The sequence below is a fragment of the Oncorhynchus nerka genome, linkage group LG22 (assembly GCF_034236695.1).
Source record: "Oncorhynchus nerka isolate Pitt River linkage group LG22, Oner_Uvic_2.0, whole genome shotgun sequence".
Taxonomy (NCBI): domain Eukaryota; kingdom Metazoa; phylum Chordata; class Actinopteri; order Salmoniformes; family Salmonidae; genus Oncorhynchus; species Oncorhynchus nerka.
The window spans coordinates 66,827,372-66,846,364 of NC_088417.1; the positions used below are offsets into that span (position 1 = coordinate 66,827,372).

The following is an 18,993-nucleotide window of genomic DNA, read 5'->3' on the forward strand; positions in this document are numbered from 1 at the left end:
GTGACGTAACGGATGGCACTGTGATAGACTGCATCCAATTTGCTGAGTAGAGTGTTGGAGGCTATTTTATTTATGACATCACCGAAGTCGAGGATCGGTAGGATAGTCAGTTTTACGAGGGTATGTTTGGCAGCATGAGTGAAGGATGCTTTGTTGCGAAATAGGAATCCGATTCTAGATTTAAGTTTGGGTTGGAGATGCTTAATGTAAGTCTGGAAGGAGAGTTTGCAGCCTAACCAGACACCTAGGTATTTGTAATTGTCCACATTGTCACGACTTCCACCGAAGTCGGTTCCTCCCCTTGTTCGGGTGGCGTTCGGCGGTCGGCGTCACCGGTATTCTAGCCATTGTCGATCCACTTTTTCCATTTGTTTTGTCTTGTTTTCCTACACACCTGGTTCTCATTTCCCTCATTAAGTTTTGTTTATTTAACCCTCTGTTCCCCCCCATGTCTTTGTGTGGAATTGTTTATTGTAAATGCTGGTGCACATGTTGACTGGTGCGCGACGGGTTTTGTACCCATGTCTTGTAATTCTTTATGCCGTTGGTTTTGGTATTAAACTGCTCCGGCTATTACCTAGTTCTGCTCTCCTGCATCTGACTTCCCTGCCACCGGTTACGCACCCCTGACACACATATTATAAGTCAGAACCGTCCAGAGTAGTGATGCTGCATGGAGGGGCAGGTGCGGGCAGCGGTTGGTTGAAGAGCATGCATTTAGTTTTATTTGCATTTAAGAGTAGTTGGAGACCATGGAAGGCCTCCAATGCCATGTATGGCATTGTAGCTCGTCTGTAGGTTAGTTAACATAGTGTCCAAAGAAGGGCCAGCAGTATACAGAATGGTGTCGTCTGAGTAGAGGTGGATTAGAGAATCACCAGCAGCAACATCATTGATGTATACATATAAGAGAGTTGGCCTGAGAATTGAACCCTGTGGCACCCCCATAGGGACTGCCAGAGGTCCAGACAACAGGCCCTCCGATTTGGCACACTGAACTCTTGTACTTTTTGGAGAAATGTCCTCTGGTCTGATGAAACAAAAATAGAACTGTTTGGCCATAATGACCATTGTTATGTTTGGAGGAACAAGGGGAAGGCTTGCAAGCCGAAGAACACCATCCCAACTGTGAAGCACGGGGGTGGCAGCATCATGTTGTGGGGGTGCTTTGCTGCAGGAGGGACTGGTGCACTTCACAAAATAGATGGCATCATGAGGTAGAAAAATTATGTGGATATATTGAAGCAACATCTCAAGACATCAGTCAGGAAGTTAAAGCTTGGTCGCAAATGGTTCTTCCAAATGGACAATGATACTTCCAAAGTTGTGGCAAAATGGCTTAAGAACAGCAAATTCAAGTTATTGGAGTGGCCATCACAAAGCCCTGACCTCCACTCCATCCTATAGAAGATTTGTGGGCAGAACTGGAAGAGTGTGTGCGAGCAAGGAGTCCTACAAACCTGACTCAGTTACACCAGCTCTGTCAGGAGGAATGGGCCAACATTCACCCAACTTATTGTGGGAAGACTGTGGAAGGCTACCCAAAACATTTGACCCAAGTTAAACAATTTAAAGGCAATGCTACCAAATACTAATTGAGTGTTTGTTAACTACTGACCCACTGGGAATGTGATGGAAGTTATAAAAGCTGAAATAAATCATTCTCTACTAGGATTAAATGTCAGGAATTGTGAGAAACTGAGTTTAATTGTATTTGGCTAAGGTGTATGTAATCTTCCGACTTCAACTGTATATGCCATATATAATGGCTGCTTTGGCATCACCTAGGTGGGTGCTAGACATTAGTGGATGAGGTCAAGGAGAGTGCCCCTCATTTCTTTTCAAAGAGCCTTCATCTGGAAAATCAATTATAACCCCTCTGTGAACTCTCAAGGTCTCCCGTGCCAATGGTGAACTTGAACAGCTCCATGGTGTTGTGAGAGACATTTCCTAAATGAATCCTCTTTAATGAGAGGGAAAAAGGTTATACCTTTTTCAGCTGTGTTGTTTATTGAATGTGCTGTTTTATTGGCCGTTGATTCAGGTTCCATTAGCAAAGTGACCACTGTTATGTTCCCCAGGAAGAAAACCAAAAATTGGTGCTCAAACAGAGTGGGGAACTAACAAAGAGCCGCTGACAACAACAAAAATGAAAAAGGTGGGGTTTTAGGAGGGTTTCTGAAAGACACTCATGGGGGTGTCCAATAAAAAGTTGACTAGCAACAATAACTGGGACCTAAAAGACACCCAGTAAATGTGCCCAGGAAGATGCAAACAAAAGAAAAACCCATACCAAACTTAAAGGCAGGAAGCAAACCCAAAGGTGGAGCAAAACAAAGACAGGGAAAATCAGACAAATCAAATAGGGAGAGCCAACTAAAGGTGTTAATGTTCCACATCTCTCAAGACAACTGGGCTAGCCACTCTTAAATTTCACCCGGGCCAGTACAGGTGAAAAACCTTCCAACTGACGAGATGGACAAACCAGCACAGGTGTAAAACCTGACTAACGTGGTGATACCAATCAGTGTGTCCCACATGCTAACATCCAACCTCAAAATACAAATGGAAACCCCAAAGACTGTAATACCTTCACCCTTAAGACAACAAGTACATACAATATTTTTGTTGTACAAGTTTGCTCACAACCAACAGAAAACAACTTCCATCTCACAATATGATCAATTTAAATGCATCACCACTTAAATGCATCGCCTTTTCCAATATAAACATGATGTCTACTGGCTGTCAACAATTAAATACAAGACAGTCACCTTTTTTCTCTTTTTTTCCTCTGCCTAAAACTCAGAAGTTTTTGAGAAACAGAGATAAAATCATGTAGGTTTCTATGACTCTCATCCCCTTGGAACAAACGCAACCAAAACAAAACTTCTTTTTTTTTAAACAGCAAAACGTGCAGTCAAAAAAGATTTGAGGCAGGGATACACACTTGAAAGGCAATCAGCAATGGGGGACGAAGGTAGGAAAACACATCATCAGGAGTGACAAAAGCAGACAACTCTGGCGCACTCATTTAGAAACCTGCCTACATCCCTTCAAGAAATCGAACTTGCTAATGTACTTAGCAGTGCCTGCATGGTCCACACAATCGTCGACCCTGGGCAAAGGGTACAAGTCTGACTTGGTAACATTTACATTACATTTAAGTCATTTAGCAGACGCTCTTATCCAGAGCGACTTACAAATTGGTGCATTCACCTTATGACCTCCAGTGGAACAGTAGTGCATCTAAATCTTTTCAGGGGGAGGGGGGGTGAGAGGGATTACTTTATCCTATCCTAGGTATTCCTTAAAGAGGTGGGGTTTCAGGTGTCTCCGGAAGGTGGTGATTGACTCCGCTGTCCTGGCGTCGTGAGGGAGTTTGTTCCACCATTGGGGGACCAGAGCAGCGAACAGTTTTGACTGGGCTGAGCGGGAACTGTACTTCCTCAGTGGTAGGGAGGCGAGCAGGCCAGAGGTGGATGAACGCAGTGCACTGAACGCAGTAACACAGTAACGGCACTGAGTTTCCGAAAATCGAAACAAAACCACAGAGACCTATTCGCATTAGGTACTTATATACAGGGTGAACTCCATGGACTGTTGCCATGTTGTGCAATGCCATGCTCAAGCATGAACTCCACCTCACTGCAGAGTTTCTTTCTCTTTTCAGTATTCACTCGATAGGCATGTTGTTTGATTGGGGCAGAGTCCCCAACGTCAATGTCATACCCTAGTACATTTGTCTGAGTTGGCTCATCTGAGAATAAACCCTGATATTCTAAAAGAAAGTTGCCTTTTTCCTCTGGAGACAAGTGTGTCAAAAAGACAGCAAGGTTTTCAAGAATCTCTGAGTTACTCAGCCATCCCACAGACACAGGGTATATTGGGCTTTCCTCATGCTCTTGAGGAAGACTATAGTCAAATGTGACAGCAGTGGCCACAGGCAGAACATCACTACCAGATTCCACCGACTTCTCCGCCCAAACGTAACGGGTGAAGTATGATTTCAACATGCTGACACAGCCATGTTTTTTCCTGCGCTCTGGTGAGGTGATGATTTACATTTACATTTTAGTCACTTAGCAGACACTTTTATCCAGAGCGACTTACAGTGCATTCATCTTAAGATAGCTAGGTGGGTCAAACACATATCACAGGCATAGAAAGTACATTTTTCCTCAATAATATCAGTAGAGTCCGAGCTAGAAGGGGGGGTCAAGTGCATGTACTGCTAAACAATTCTTATAATTTGTGTGTGGGGGGGGGGGGGGGGGGGTATTTAAGATACTGTTTGAAGAGGTAGGGTTTCAGATGTTTTCGGAAGATGGGCAGGGACTCTACTGTCCTAACTTCAGGGAGAAGCTGGTTCCACCATTGGGGTGCCAGGACAGAGAAGAGCTTGGACTGGGCTGAGAGGGAGCTGCCCTCCCGTATTGGTGGGAGGGCCAAGAGACCTGAGGTGGCATAACGGAGTGCTCGAGTTGGGATATAGGGTTTGAGCATAGCCTGAAAGGTAGGGAGGGGCAGTTCCTCTTGCTGTTTCGTAGGTAAGGACCATGGTCTTGTAGTGGAAAATGATGATGATGTATTCCAGATTACTATGTTTTTTCACTATGGGGTAAGGGCCTGAAAATAACGAGCTTGCAATGGTGACACCAGAACAGGTAACAAAACCAAGACATGGTCACCAACATCGAAAGTGAAGGATCAGGCCTTTCAATTGTACCAAGCTTTCATTTTCATTTGCACCTTCTTCAGATTCTCACTGGCAAACTGTATCGAAAGCACTAACGTGTTCCAACAGTTTTTTGTGTTTAAGGTGTCTTCTTGCAACCGCTCTCTCAGCAAGCTCAAAAGACCTCTGACATGATGTCCAAACACAAGCTCATTCAAAATAAAACCAAGAGATTCCTGAACAACCTCTTGCGCTGCAAACAGTCCCAGTTATTCATAGCAGTAACTCATAGCAGTAAGATCTCAACATAGACTTCAAAGTCTCATGAAATTGCTCAAATGCACCTTGAAACTCTGGGTGGTATGCACTAGAGTGGCAATGGGTAACACCCAACTACTGTAGCACTTGCGGAAGTCCAAATGTTGAAAATAATTTTACCAGTGCCTTAACAATACTGGGACCCAAGATTTTCCTCAGTGGAATGGCCTCAGGGAAACAAGTAGCAGCGCACATGATGGTCAAGAGAAACTGGTTGCCACTTTTTGTTTTGGGCAAAGGAGCAAAACAATCCACCACCGGCTGAAAGGTTTGTCAAAAGCAGGAATACTCTGCAAATGTGTAACAGTTACAGCTTGGTACGGTTTACCTGTCCGCTGGAAAACGCGACAGGATTTACAGTAAAACACAACGTCCTGTTTTAGACCAGGCCAGACAAAGTTACACAAGATATGGTCATACATCTTGTTGACCCAAAGATGGCCTGTCATACTACCACTGTGAGCCAACCTCAATATCTCTCGTCTGGAATGACAATTTGAGATACACCGTGCCAATCGTTTTCACCAGAAGTGGAGGGAGAATCCCATTTCCTTATTAGAACACCATCTCTGTCAAAGTAACCCACAAAACTTCATCAAACTCCTTCTCTGGATGTACTGTATCTCAGCAAAAGGAGAGGAGAGGGAAACATCTTTACTCTGATGCTTCCTAGACATTGAAGTGTCAACTATAGGGAACCTCTCTTTCTTCAGTGGTCCTACAAACTTGCTCACCTTTGGGGTTTTCAAAGGAGAGGTCAACTCCGGTTTACTGAAATCAGGGTCACCCATAAACATCTCAGACAGATCGACCGTGGTGGGATCGCTGACATCCTCAACACTAGAGTTGCTCCCGGTGACTTTCTTAGACATAGCACATGTAATGGCACACTCTGGGAACACTCTATGGTTCTAGTCTGGGTTCCTTACAAACAACAGGATTTGGCACGAACTTTCCTCCAGCCAAATCGTTTCCGAAAATGATTGAGACCCCCTTCACTAGGCCTCACTCCAACGACAACGGAACCAGAAATAAGATCAGACTCGAGTTCCACATTATACAAAGAAACTTACATGCAGCCCATCTCCACTCCTTGTACTAACACAGCGTAATCAGTTCACTGTAACCGTAAAAAGTGTCAAACTAAGGCAAAACACCGTCCAAAATGAAGAACTGGGCTCCTCCAGTGTCTGGCAGTATTTTCACCTGCTGCTTAAAACCTCTTACAGCTACCCCCCTACTTTTTTAAATTTCTACCTTTAGACATACCCAATTCTAACTGCCTGTAGCTCGGGCCCAGGACCAAAGATATGCATATTCTTGGTTTCATTTGAAAGAAAACACTCAGAAGTTTGTGTAAATGTGAATTTAATGTAGGAGAATATAACACAATAGATCTGGTTTAGATAATAGAATTAAAAAAACATGTTTTTTCATTTTTATTGTTGTATCATCATCTTTAAAATGAACAAGACAAAACAAACATTCAGATAGGATGATGGGGACAAATTCAGTGAAAAAGAGGGCAACAGTACTTGTGCAACGTTTCATAATGATAACTTCCAAAATGAGTGTGCTACATGACATTTATCATGAAGTCACCCAGGTGTCCCACACAAGTAGCCCAAATGTACCCAAGTGGCCAAATTGGTGAAGTTATACATTTTGAATGGAATAACTATATACAAAATACCAAAATGGTATTCTAACCCCCCCCCCCCCCAAAAAAAATGGAGGAAAAACATGAACAAAAATAATATATATATATAAATATATATATTCAACATAAGGTTGAATATATTGTTATAGACCTACTAGATCTACTGTCTCATTTATATTATGACAGACCAGCTAGATCTACTGTCTATTTTATATTATGGCATTTCAGCTAGATCTACTGTCTCTATTATATTACAACAGACCAGCTGCATCTACTGTCTCCATTTCACTTTGGCCATTATTGTGGGCCTGCCCTCCCCTCAACAGCCTCAAATAGGCTATTTCATGTGGGGGTGGGGTGTGGTGGAGCGGAGCGGCAGACACACGTATCTCGGCCATGCTCCCTCTAATCCACAATATGTATATATACACACACAAACATAGGCTATGGGTCATAAACATACATACAAACATACTCCCACCCACAATGTATAGCCAATGTGTACTTTACACATTTCATTACATTTTTATATATTGCTACAAAAAAAAAAATCACATAATATTTTATATTATTAATTTCAAACAACGGCATTAGCATGAGAAGAACTTACCAGTGCAAAACAATGTCCTCTCCGTTCAAAAAATATTCCTCCATTTGGGAATCGCTAAATGAATCGTCCTCCAACAATCTCTGTCTCGCTTTCCCGATCAATTTCTTCTAAAATTGTGTGTACATCTGTATATCTAAACTTAGATTTAGCTTTCCCTGACTTAGTCACCATAATGATTGATATATAAACAGCTGAAGATGCGCTTTACCCAAACAATGCTTTGCGTAACATGCGTGGCTCCTTCCGGTGTGAATCTTCAATGGCGAATGACCCTTTTTACGCCGGAGTTTACTACATGGGTTGGTCTTCCAACACATAAACATTACATATTGCCGTTTACCTCAGCTCATTGGCTAGATTTCAAGATGATCAGTGGTCATTGGGTTAAAATACAGTCAATCAAAGATTGTCATTGGTGCATAATGATGTCATTACTTGTTGTCTTCAAATCGGTTTATTTCAGTCAATATGTCCCGCGAAATGACTCATCAGGTTTGGTTGTGTTACAAACAAACAAACCAGTTGATTGCACTGAAACCAAACATGTGTGTATTTACATCGAATGTGTCGTCGAAAATGGAATGAGACTGAATTCATGAAACAAGTGGTTCACAAAATGTTTCGTGTTAGGCTATACAATTTTATTTATCAAACAAAAGACCATTCATTGTGTAACAATGAGCATTGGGATTGCAAACAGAGGAAGATCGTCAAAGGTAAACAATTTATTTTATTGCAATTTGTGATGTTACGCCTGTGCTGGTTGAAATAGTTTTTTTTATGGGGCTTTGTTCTCAGATAATTGCATCGTATTCTTTCACAGTAAATCCTTTTTCAAATCTGACAACGCAGTTGGATTAGCAAGATTCTAGGCTTTCGACCCATGTGAGACACTTGTATTTTCGTGAATGTTTAATATGACTATTTATGTAGCGATCACCGTATGTTGTCGAATTTCATCCCGCTAACGGGTTCGGTGCGCAGAGAGTTTAACAGCATCGCCACTCTGCAGAGACACGAACCCGTCTGAAACAAAGGGTTCATACACATCTGATCCAAAATATTGTTTAAGAGATACACCTGACCCAACCAGAGACTTAGTTGGTTGGAGTGCTCCCACAAGAAGAAACAGCTTTTTCTCTGTCTCATTTTTCTTTTTCAACTTAGGACACTGAGAGACAATGTGTCCTTTCTCATGGCAGTAATGACAAATTGGCTGATACAAAAAAACAGTTTTCTGCCGATCCTTATCTTTGGCCACTGTAGAAAAAGACTGAAACCTCGTGGTTGGTGACTTCTCTGGATAGCTTTTTGCATAGGGATAACTACTGGGTGCTTTTTTGTGAAGGTAGTTTTATGTGTCAACACAAACTCATCTGCAAGAACTGCAGCATTCTCAAGAGTGAGATCAACCCTTTAGCAACCCTTCCGTGAAGGAAACTGTCATGCCCTGACCTCTGTTTTCTTTATATTTTGGTTAGGTCAGGGCGTGACTAGGGTGGGTACGCTAGTTTTCGTATTGTCTAGGGTTTTTTGTATGTCTAGAGTTTTTGTAGGTCTAGGTGATTTGTATGTCTATGGTGGCCTGATATGGTTCCCAATCAGAGGCAGCTGTTTAACATTGTCTCTGATTGGGGATCATATTTAGGTAGCCATTTTCCCTTTAGTGTTGGTGGGATCTTATCTATGTGTAGTTGCCTGTCAGCACTCGTTTGTATAGCTTCACATTTAGTTTTTTGTTAGTTTTTTCAGTGTTCATTCTTTAAATAAATAAGAATGTACACATACCACGCTGCACCTTGGTCCGACCCTTATAACGAACGTGACAGAAACTAGGAAGTGAAATAGAATCCAAAGTGATATATTGTGGTAGACGGTTTTAGCAACAGCTGTGCTGGACTGTAGTCTATATGGATGATAGTTCTGATGGTATGGGTGGGGATGATGAAAGTCATAGACTTGAATGGTCTGTGGTGAAAAGTAAAAGGAAAAAGAATGGCACTGCTATAAGTGCTGCTGACAGCTGTGGCACTTCTAGTGTTGAGAACGTGAAGAGGGTGAAGGTAGTGAAAAACAAAAGTAATGATGTATCGGAGTGGAAAGTTGTAATCGTGTTTGATGCGACCACGGGGTCTCATCTGCACCGTTTTCGATTATCGAATGGTGTTAAGAAAAAGATAGTTGAAGTCACATTAGCCCGGTTCATTGGTAGTGGCAGACTTAATATTCTGTGCTGACCATGTTCAGCAAGGGAAGATTCTGAAAATGAAAACTCTGAATGGGAAGAAAATCACAAGTCATGTCCCTGGAGGGGGGTCATTTCTGGGGTTCCAATGTGTCCATAGATTATGTTAAATCAAATGTAGAGGGGGGCATTGTGGTTGAAGCCAAAATGCTTTTCAGTAAGAAAGAGGTGCAGAGAAGTGAAAGCCTGTCATTAATATTAATGTTTGAGAAGCTTTTACCTAATAAATTACAGATGGACTTTCTGGCTTTCACTGTTAGAGAGTTTGTTCCTACTCCATTAAGGTGTGAAATGCCAAAGAATGGGACATGTAGCGGCTCTGTGCAAAGGAAAGAAAAGATGTGCCAAGTGTGAAGGGGAACATGATTATGGTGAATGTGGGAACAATGTCAAGGTTAGCTGTTGTAATTGTGGGGGGGAACACATTGCAGCATTGGTGGATGCCAGGTGTAGAAATAGGCTACAGAGGCCCAAAGATATAAAATCACTCATAATGTCTCATGCAGAGGCTGCAAGGCAGATTGGTGGAACAAGCAGAATGATGGAGATAATAGGGTTACTCCTGGAATAAGTGGACCTACTGTAGGAAATGCTGCTTATTTTGTGGCGGGGCGGGCGCCTGCAGGCTGACTTCTGTCTTCAGTTGAAGGGTGTTTCTTCTGACACATTGGTGCAGCTGGCTTCCGGGTTAAGCGTGCGCGTCATGTATTGGAGGACGCATGAGTTGCAGAAATTAGACAAGATCGTAATTGAAATTGGCAGAAAAGGGGAGTAAAATACACCTAAATATATACATATAATAATTGTTCTCACAAATGTGTAGTGTGAAAGGACACCTTAATAGTTAATCAGATTTTCATTAGAAGGGTTATCAACCTGACTGTGTTTGTGGAAAGAAGTACAGCCAAGTTGAAGATCATTGTGGAAGCAGCAACCGAGTTTTCAGGAGTAACAGGTGTTACTGTCCCCATGATTGTTGACATGTTGACTCCTAATAATACTAATGATGTAAAGTCTCAGTATGATGATAATTAGAGTTATGGTTTTTGTTTTTCCTTCAGTGAAATGCCAGAAGCCTTGTTGCTAACGATCAGGAGTTTAAGATACAGTTGAAGTCGGAAGTTTACATACACTAGGTTGGAGTCATTAAATTTATTATGTGCAAACTATAGTTTTGGCAAGTCAGTTAGGACATCTACTTTGTGCATGACACAAGTAATTTTTCCAACAATTGTTTACAGATGGATTATTTCACTTATAATTCACTGTATCACAATTCCAGTGGGTCAGAAGTTTACATGCTAGTTGACTGTGCCTTTAAACAGCTTGGAAAATTCCAGAAAATGACGTCATGGCTTTAGAAGCTTCTGATAGGCTAATTGACATAATTTGGGTCAATTGGAGGTGGACCTGTGGATGTATTTCAAGGCCTACCTTCTAACGCAGTGCCTCTTCGCTTGACATCATGGGAAAATCAAAAGCCAAGACCTCAGAAAAACATTATAGACCTCCACAAGTCTGGTTCATCCTTGGGAGCATTTTCCAAACACCTGAAGGTACCACATTCATCTGTTCAAACAATAGTACTCAAGTATAAACACCATGGGACCACGCAGCTGTTATACAGCTAAGGAAGGAGACGCGTTCTGTCTCCTAGAGATGAACGTACTTTGGTGCGAAAAGTGCAAATCTATCCCAGAACAACAGCAAAGGACCTTGTGAAGAAGCTGGAGGAAACAGGTACAAAAGTATCTATATCCACAATAAAACGAGTCCTATATCGACATAACCTGAAAGGTTGCTAAGCAAGGAAGAAGCCACTGCTCCAAAACCTCAATAAAAAAAGCCAGACTACGGTTTGCAACTGCACATGGGGACAAAGATCGTACTTTTTGGAGAAATGTCCTCTGGTCTGATGAAACAAAAATAGAACTGTTCGGCCATAATGACCATTGTTATGTTTGGAGGAAAAAGTGCAATGTTTGCAAGTCGAAGAACACCATTTAATCTGTGAAGCACGGGGGTGGCAGCATCATGTTGTGGGGGTGCTTTGCTGCAAGAAGGACTGGTGCACTTCACAAAATAGATGGCATCATGAGGTGGAAAATTTATATGGATATATTGAAGCAACATTTCAAGACATCAGTTAAAGATTGGTCGCAAATGGGTCTTCCAAATGGACAGTGACCCCAAGCATACTTCCAAAGTTGTGGAAAAATGGCTTAAGGACAACGAAGTCAAGTTATTGGAGGGGCCATCACAAAGCCCTGACCTCAATCCCATATAAAATGTGTGGGCAGAACTGAAAAGCATGTGCAAGCAAGGAGGGCTACAAACCTGACTCAGTTACACCAGCTCTGTCAGGAGGAATGGGCCAAAATTCACCCAACTTATTATGGGAAGATTGTGGAAGGCTACCCAAAACGTTTGACCCAAGTTAAACAATTTAAAGGCAATGCTAAAGGCAATGCTACCAAATACTAATTGAGTGTATGTAATCTTCTGACCCACTGGGAATGTGATGAAAGAAAGAAAAGCTGAAATAAATCATTCTCTCCACTATTATTCTGATATTTCACATTCTTAAAATAAAGTGGTGATCCTAACTGACCTAAGACAGGGAATTTTTACTAGGATTAGATGTCAGGAATTGTGAGAAACTGAGTTCAAATGTATTTGGCTAAGGTGTATGTAAACTTCCGACTTCAACTGTATATGAAATTGATTTAGAGATCAAACATGATGTGATATGTGTTCAAAAAACATGACTTGGACCACATCTTGTTTTATTTTTCCTGGTTATTGCTCAATCAGATCTGATAGATCAATTGTATATAATATAACTGTCCCATCTGAATATGAATGTGTGATGGTGGAAATCTACAGTGCATGTAGTAATATTAAGTTATACAATTTGTACAACCCTTGTCGTTAACTATCTGTAGTGATCTTTGATGAAATATCAGGAGAATTGAGCTCTAGAGAGATATTGTGCTGCGACTTTAATGCACATAGTAGTTTATGGGGAAGTAGACATACAGATGCTAATGGTAGATATGATGGAAACAAGAGCATTAGCATGTCTTAACGATGAATGTGGTACAAGAGTTGATGTTGTTAGAGGGGTTACATCCTGCCTGGACCTCACAATGGCTTCTAACTCTATTGCATCTATGTGTGAATGGAATGGAATGAAACATTCTACTGTTGGAAGGGATCATTTCCCGGTTTCGAGTACCATGAACTTTGATGTTATTATTCCAGATAGGGTACCATTCAGAAGATGGGGCTTTCATAAAGCAGACTGGGAAAAGTTTGGTGATCATTTGCTTAAAGTAAGTTGGAGAGTTGTCTTTAGAAAGGCCGGTTGATGTATGTGCTGCCTCTGTGACATCTGATTTTAAGTGCTGAGAATGTATATGTACCAGTGAGTGAAGTGGGTGAGTAAAGGAAGGTGGTTCATTGGTGGACTGAAGAGTGCACTGCGGCTATTCAAGAAAGAAAAGTGCTTACAGAGTGTTGCATAGGAATATGACTACTGAGAATCTAGTTGACTTCCAAAGGAAAGATAGCTTTAATTTGCAGGGTTTTTAAGTCTGTCATAGAGAAATGCATGGAGACAGTTCTGCTTTACAATAGGCAGGGGTACTGAGCTGGGGGATGTATGGTGTTACGGATACAGTTATCCTGTGTGTGTGTGTATCCTGTGTGTTTCTTTTCTCTCCTTCTCCCCTCACAGGTGAAAACCATCACTCCCCAATCAGTCAACAATCAATCATCAATCAGAAGACACACCTCCTCCTATTTCCTACCCTATCACAGTTCCTTCCCCATGGTTTAAAAACCCCATCATTTGTTTGATCTCTAGCAATCTCTAGCTCAATCTCTAGCAATCTCTCTGTAAATGCCATGTCTGTAGGTCTCTGTGTTTCACTCTCGCTTTGTGTCTTAACCTCTCTTTTGTTTAAAGCACCTCCATAGCACTTTGTCATCACCTGTGAGTATTGTTTTTGGTTATGGTGTTTGTGTGTTGCTGGTGGGAAAAGGGGGAAACCAAGACAAGTCGCCCATGGGCATACACTACCCGTAGGTGAACTTTGTTAAATACACTAGTTAGAACTGGGCGGACCACCCACTGTATTTTTGGTTAGTTAGTTAGCTGTTGTTAAAGTAGGCTAGTCTAGCTTAGGGGTGTTTTTGAATACTTATTGTTTCTTTCCTTGGGTCCAGCTCAGCCCCTTTTCCTGCTCCCCCCATTACCGTGTGTTTATAAATAAACCTAGAGTTTGACGGTAGATTTCTGTTGTCGTGGTTATTTCGTGCACACTTTTACTTTGTCACCATAATAATTTGCATGAGTTATGTTACGGGTCTCATTACCATCCCCCCTAGACTGTCGGGCCAAAAGGGATTCGTAACATAAGTGGGAGCCTCATCCGGGATATGTCATAACTGACACCCATGCCGCTCATGTAGATTGTTGTAGTGGTATAGTTCAGTGTTGAGCGTCATAGCTGAAGTAGCATTAGTGTTTGCTATTTTCTTTGGCACTTGTGAAGTAGTGTAAAATGACTACTTTTGATTTGAGATCCTTTTTGGATAACCCTTCGTGGGAGGTTTTTGACAAATGTCGTAGAGTTGATTTAATGACCTTGGCTGACCATTATTCAGTATCGATTCCGCAGAGTTTAGTTAAGGCGGAGGTTAAACGGCTAGTATTAAATGTATTGTTGGAAGAGCAGGTACTTGTGTTACCGCTGCCTGAGCCTACTACCCCTGTAGCGGATGTTGCTGCTCCTGTAAGCCCATTGGTGTCTGATAACGAGGGCGAGGCTAAAACACCAGCCACATTGTCCCGTTTTGATCCACTCTCCCCACTGTCAAATGGTGATGCCAGGAGGGATGTCCGTTTAGCACAGTTCCAACTGGAGGTGGAAGAGAGAGCCCAAATTAGGCGAGAGACTCTCCAGTTGGAGATGTGCAAAATAGAGGCAGAAAAAGAACGAGAACAACGGCATTTGGAGATGTGTAAAATTGAGGCAGACAGAGAACTAAGGCAGTTGGAGTTCAAAATGCGCCAGATGGAACTGGAGGCAGAGACAGCGAGGCTAGCCTCCGGTCCTACTATGCCTGTTTGTGAGCCGTCCTCACCTGCTGTGTCCTCAAACACGTTTGACATTAGTAGGCAGATTGACTCTCTGAACAAAGGTACTAAGGCAGAGGTTGACTCCTATTTTTGTGTATTTGAGCGTATAGCCGTAGCATTGAAATGGCCTGAAGAGGTATGGTGCCTATTACTTCAATGTAAATTAACTGGTAAAGCCCAAGAGGTTTTGTCAGCGTTACCTCTGGAGGACAGTTTGAATTACGAAGTGGTCAAAGCTACTGTTCTTCGTGCCTATGAGCTTGTGCCTGAGGCATACCGACAGAGATTTAGGTCTCATAGAAAGTCTTCTAGTAAGACTTATGTGGAATTTGCTAGAGACAAGGGAAATCTGTTTGATAAATGGCATGCTGCTAGTAAGGTAACTGATTTCAACTCTCTCCGGGAGTTAATCTTGTTGGAAGAGTTTAAAAGTTGCTTACCCGAACGCATTGTGGTTTACCTAAACGAACAGAGAGTATCCTCCCTGGCAGAAGCGTCTGTGTTGGCAGACGAGTTTGTGTTGACGCACAAGAGTGTGTTTTCGGCTCAAACTGAGAGTAGAGCCACTGAGTTTCCTACCTTTAGCCCTAGTCGGCCAGCAGTAGTATATCAAGCACGCCAGAAGAATGAGCGTCCCTGTTTCTATTGTCATAAAGTAGGACATATGATTAATGATTGCTTCCTGCTTAAACGCAAACAAGGGATGCCTCTTCGTGCCAAGCCACCAACAGGTGTTGCTCTAATTCGTACGGTTGTGAGGTCTGCAACAAAACAGGTGCCTCAGGGTAACTGTAGTTTGAAAGTCTCAGTCCCCGACCGCAGTTATGAACCATTCATTTTCGAGGGGTTTGTGTCCCTAACGAATGACGAAGCGTCTCAGCGACCGGTTAAAATCCTTAGAGATACTGGTGCGGCGCAGTCGTTTATATTGTCTGATGTGTTGCCCTTATCTGACGATACATACTGTGGTTCCAGTGTGTTAGTGCAGGGTATTGAAATGGGTTTTGTCCCAGTGCCATTGCACTTTGTGAAAGTACACTCTGAGTTAATCAGTGGAATATTCAGAGTGGGGGTACGCCCTATGTTGCCAGTGAAAGGTGTGACCTTTATAATGGGTAACGATATTGCCGGAGGAAAGGTAGTACCCGTATTGGAAGTATTGGATAGAAGTGACCACTCTCTCTCGAATGAGCTGGCACAGAGTTATCCACATGTGTTCCCCGCTTGTGCTGTCACTCGTGCTCAGGCACTACAAGAGGGTGACGTGATAGATTTGTCGAACACTGTTCTGTTCAAAGAGGTTGATCAAGAAGATGGATTGTGTGATACCTCTGAGAAGCTGATCACCTCTGACAAACAGCCCAGGAAAGAATCAAAGAACGTTGAACTTATTGCTGATGCAATACAGTTACCAGTCACTCGTGAGCAGCTGATTGCTAACCAAAAGGTTGACAACAAGCTTGCTAAATGTTTTTCTAGTGTTGTCTCATTGGAAGATGTGAAGAAGAAGAACGTGGCTTACTTCATTGATGGTAATCTCCTCATGCGTAAATGGAAATCCCATGTTGACGCGGATGGAGATTGGAATGCTGTTTACCAAATAGTGATTCCTACAGCCTTTCGACAAAATGTGTTATCCCTTGCTCATGATCACCAGTGGTCTGGTCATTTAGGAATCACAAAAACTTATGATCGGATCCTTCGACATTTCTTTTGGCCGGGTTTAAAACAAGATGTGGCTCAGTTCTGTCGGACATGCCACACATGTCAGATAACAGGAAAACCAAATCAGGTTATTCCTCCCGCTCCTCTTTGTCCCATACCTGTCATAGGTGAACCATTCGAGCATGTGGTGGTTGATTGTGTCGGACCGTTACCGAAGACAAAATCGGGTAACCAGTTTTTGTTAACGATAATGTGTATGGCTACAAGATACCCCGAGGCCATTCCTCTGAGAAGGATTACAGCCCCGGTAGTGAGTAAAGCCTTAATAAAATTCTTCACGACATTCGGGTTACCTAGGGTGGTACAAAGCGATCAAGGAACCAATTTCCTATCCAAGCTCTTCAGGCAGGTGTTAAAATCCTTGTCAATTACGCACCGTGTGTCAATCGCCTATCACCCAGAGTCTCAGGGTGCACTTGAAAGATGGCATCAGACACTTAAGTCTATGCTACGTAAATATTGTTTGGAATCTGAGAAAGATTGGGATGAGGGAGTTCCTCTAGTTTTGTTTGCTGCTCGTGAAACTGTGCAGGAGTCCCTAGGTTTCAGCCTGGCTGAACTGGTGTTTGGTCACACAGTGAGAGGACCAATGAAAGTCCTTAAAGAACAGTTCTTGTCCCAAGAGTTGTGTACCAGAGATGAGAATGTGTTGGACTACGTTAGTCGCTTTCGTGAGCGCCTACACCAAGCTTGTGCTCTCGCAAAGGAAGCTCTATGATAAAGAGGCTGTTTCTCGTCCACTACAGCCAGGTGACCAAGTACTGGTGTTATTACCTGTTCCAGGATCTTCACTGTCAGCTCGTTTCTCGGGTCCTTATTTAATTGAAAAGAAAATAAGTGAAACTGACTATGTGCTTCAAACTCCTGATAGACAACGCCAATCTCGTGTGTGTCACATTAACATGTTGAAAGCTTACCACACCCGACCCATCACACAGTTAGAGAGTTCAAAAACAGAGGAAGGTACTGCTGTCTCCTCTGCTACTACTGCTATGATAGTGGACTGTCATATTGATGATGTTGATGGCTTGGAGTTGCGCAATACTCAGCAGCAGTGTGTTAGATTGCCCAACTCAGAAATGTTGCTGTCTATCCAATCCGGTCTGGTTCATTTAACGGATGGACAGGCCAATGATATTGTGAGGCTACTACACAGTTTTCCATGTCTCTTTAATGACGTTCCTACTCGCACAAATGTGTTGGAACATGACATTAATGTTGGAAATGCTACACCTATCAAGCAACACCCATATCGTATCAACGCTTCCAAGAGGAAGATAATGAGGGATGAGGTGAGATATTTGTTGGAGAATGACCTGGCTAAGCCAAGTTCAAGCCCTTGGAGTTCTCCTTGCATTCTGGTTCCTAAACCTGATGGTACGTCCAGGTTATGTACGGATTTTCGAAAGGTAAATTCTGTCACAATGCCAGATTCGTTCCCGTTACCCCGACTGGACGACTGTATCGACACTATTGGTGCTGCTAAGTATGTAACTAAGTTAGACCTCTTAAAAGGTTACTGGCAGGTTCCGTTAACTTCACGTGCTTCTGAGATTTCTGCCTTTGTGACCCCAGACAACTTCCTACAGTACTCAGTCATGGCTTTTGGGATGCGAAATGCACCAGCCACCTTCCAACGACTGGTTAACTCCGTATTAGCTGGCGTTCCTAATTGTAGTGCATACCTTGATGACCTAGTGATTTATTCTTCTGAGTGGTCAGATCATGTTGACTCTCTAAGGGTAGTATGTGAACGGTTGGCAGCTGCTTCTCTAACCCTGAACTTGGCAAAGTGTGAGTTTGGGAAGGCTACTGTTACCTATCTCGGTAAAGAGGTTGGCCATGGACAGGTGCGCCCTGTTGATGCCAAGGTCTTGGCTATAACTGCATTCCCTGCACCTACCACCAGACGAGAGCTACGCCGCTTTTTAGGGATGGTTGGCTACTACCGTAGCTTCTGTAAAAATTTCTCTGCGGTAGCTGCTCCATTGACCGATTTGCTTAGTCCGGCTAGATCATTTGTGTGGTCCTCTGATTGTAAGAGAGCTTTTGAATCAGCGAAAGCACTCTTATGTAGTACACCTGTACTTGCTGCTCCAGATTTTGAACAACCGTTCAAACTTGAGGTAGATGCTAGTGCCAGAGGTGCTGGTGCTGTTCTACTGCAGCAGGACAAGAGTGGAGTGGATCATCCCGTTTGTTATTTTTCACGTAAATTTAATAAATGTCAAACAAACTATGCGACAATAGAACAAGAAGCTCTTGCTTTGTTGTTGGCTCTGCAATACTTTGAAGTATATATTGGTTCCAGTGCCCTACCCGTGATTGTATATACTGACCACAACCCCTTAGTTTTTCTCCACCGAATGTACAACCAGAACCAGCGCCTTATGCGTTGGGCGCTGATTGTACAAAATTATAATTTGGAGATCCGCCACAAAAAGGGTTCTGATAATGTGTTGGCAGATGCTTTGTCTCGTGTGTGAAAATGATTTCTGTATGTTTTGCAAGGTTGTGAGTAGTCATTGAAATACTGTAGTCGCAACCCCTAGGGTTGCTCTTTTAAGGGTGGGAGTGTTACGGATACAGTTATCCTGTGTGTGTGTGTATC

General features: G+C 42.6%; 1 pseudogene; it reads right to left on the reverse strand.

Moving 5' to 3' along the window:
• The window catches only part of LOC115104774 (transient receptor potential cation channel subfamily V member 1-like), a 39,452-nt pseudogene that overhangs the window by 5,243 nt on the left and 15,216 nt on the right, over positions 1 to 18,993 (reverse strand).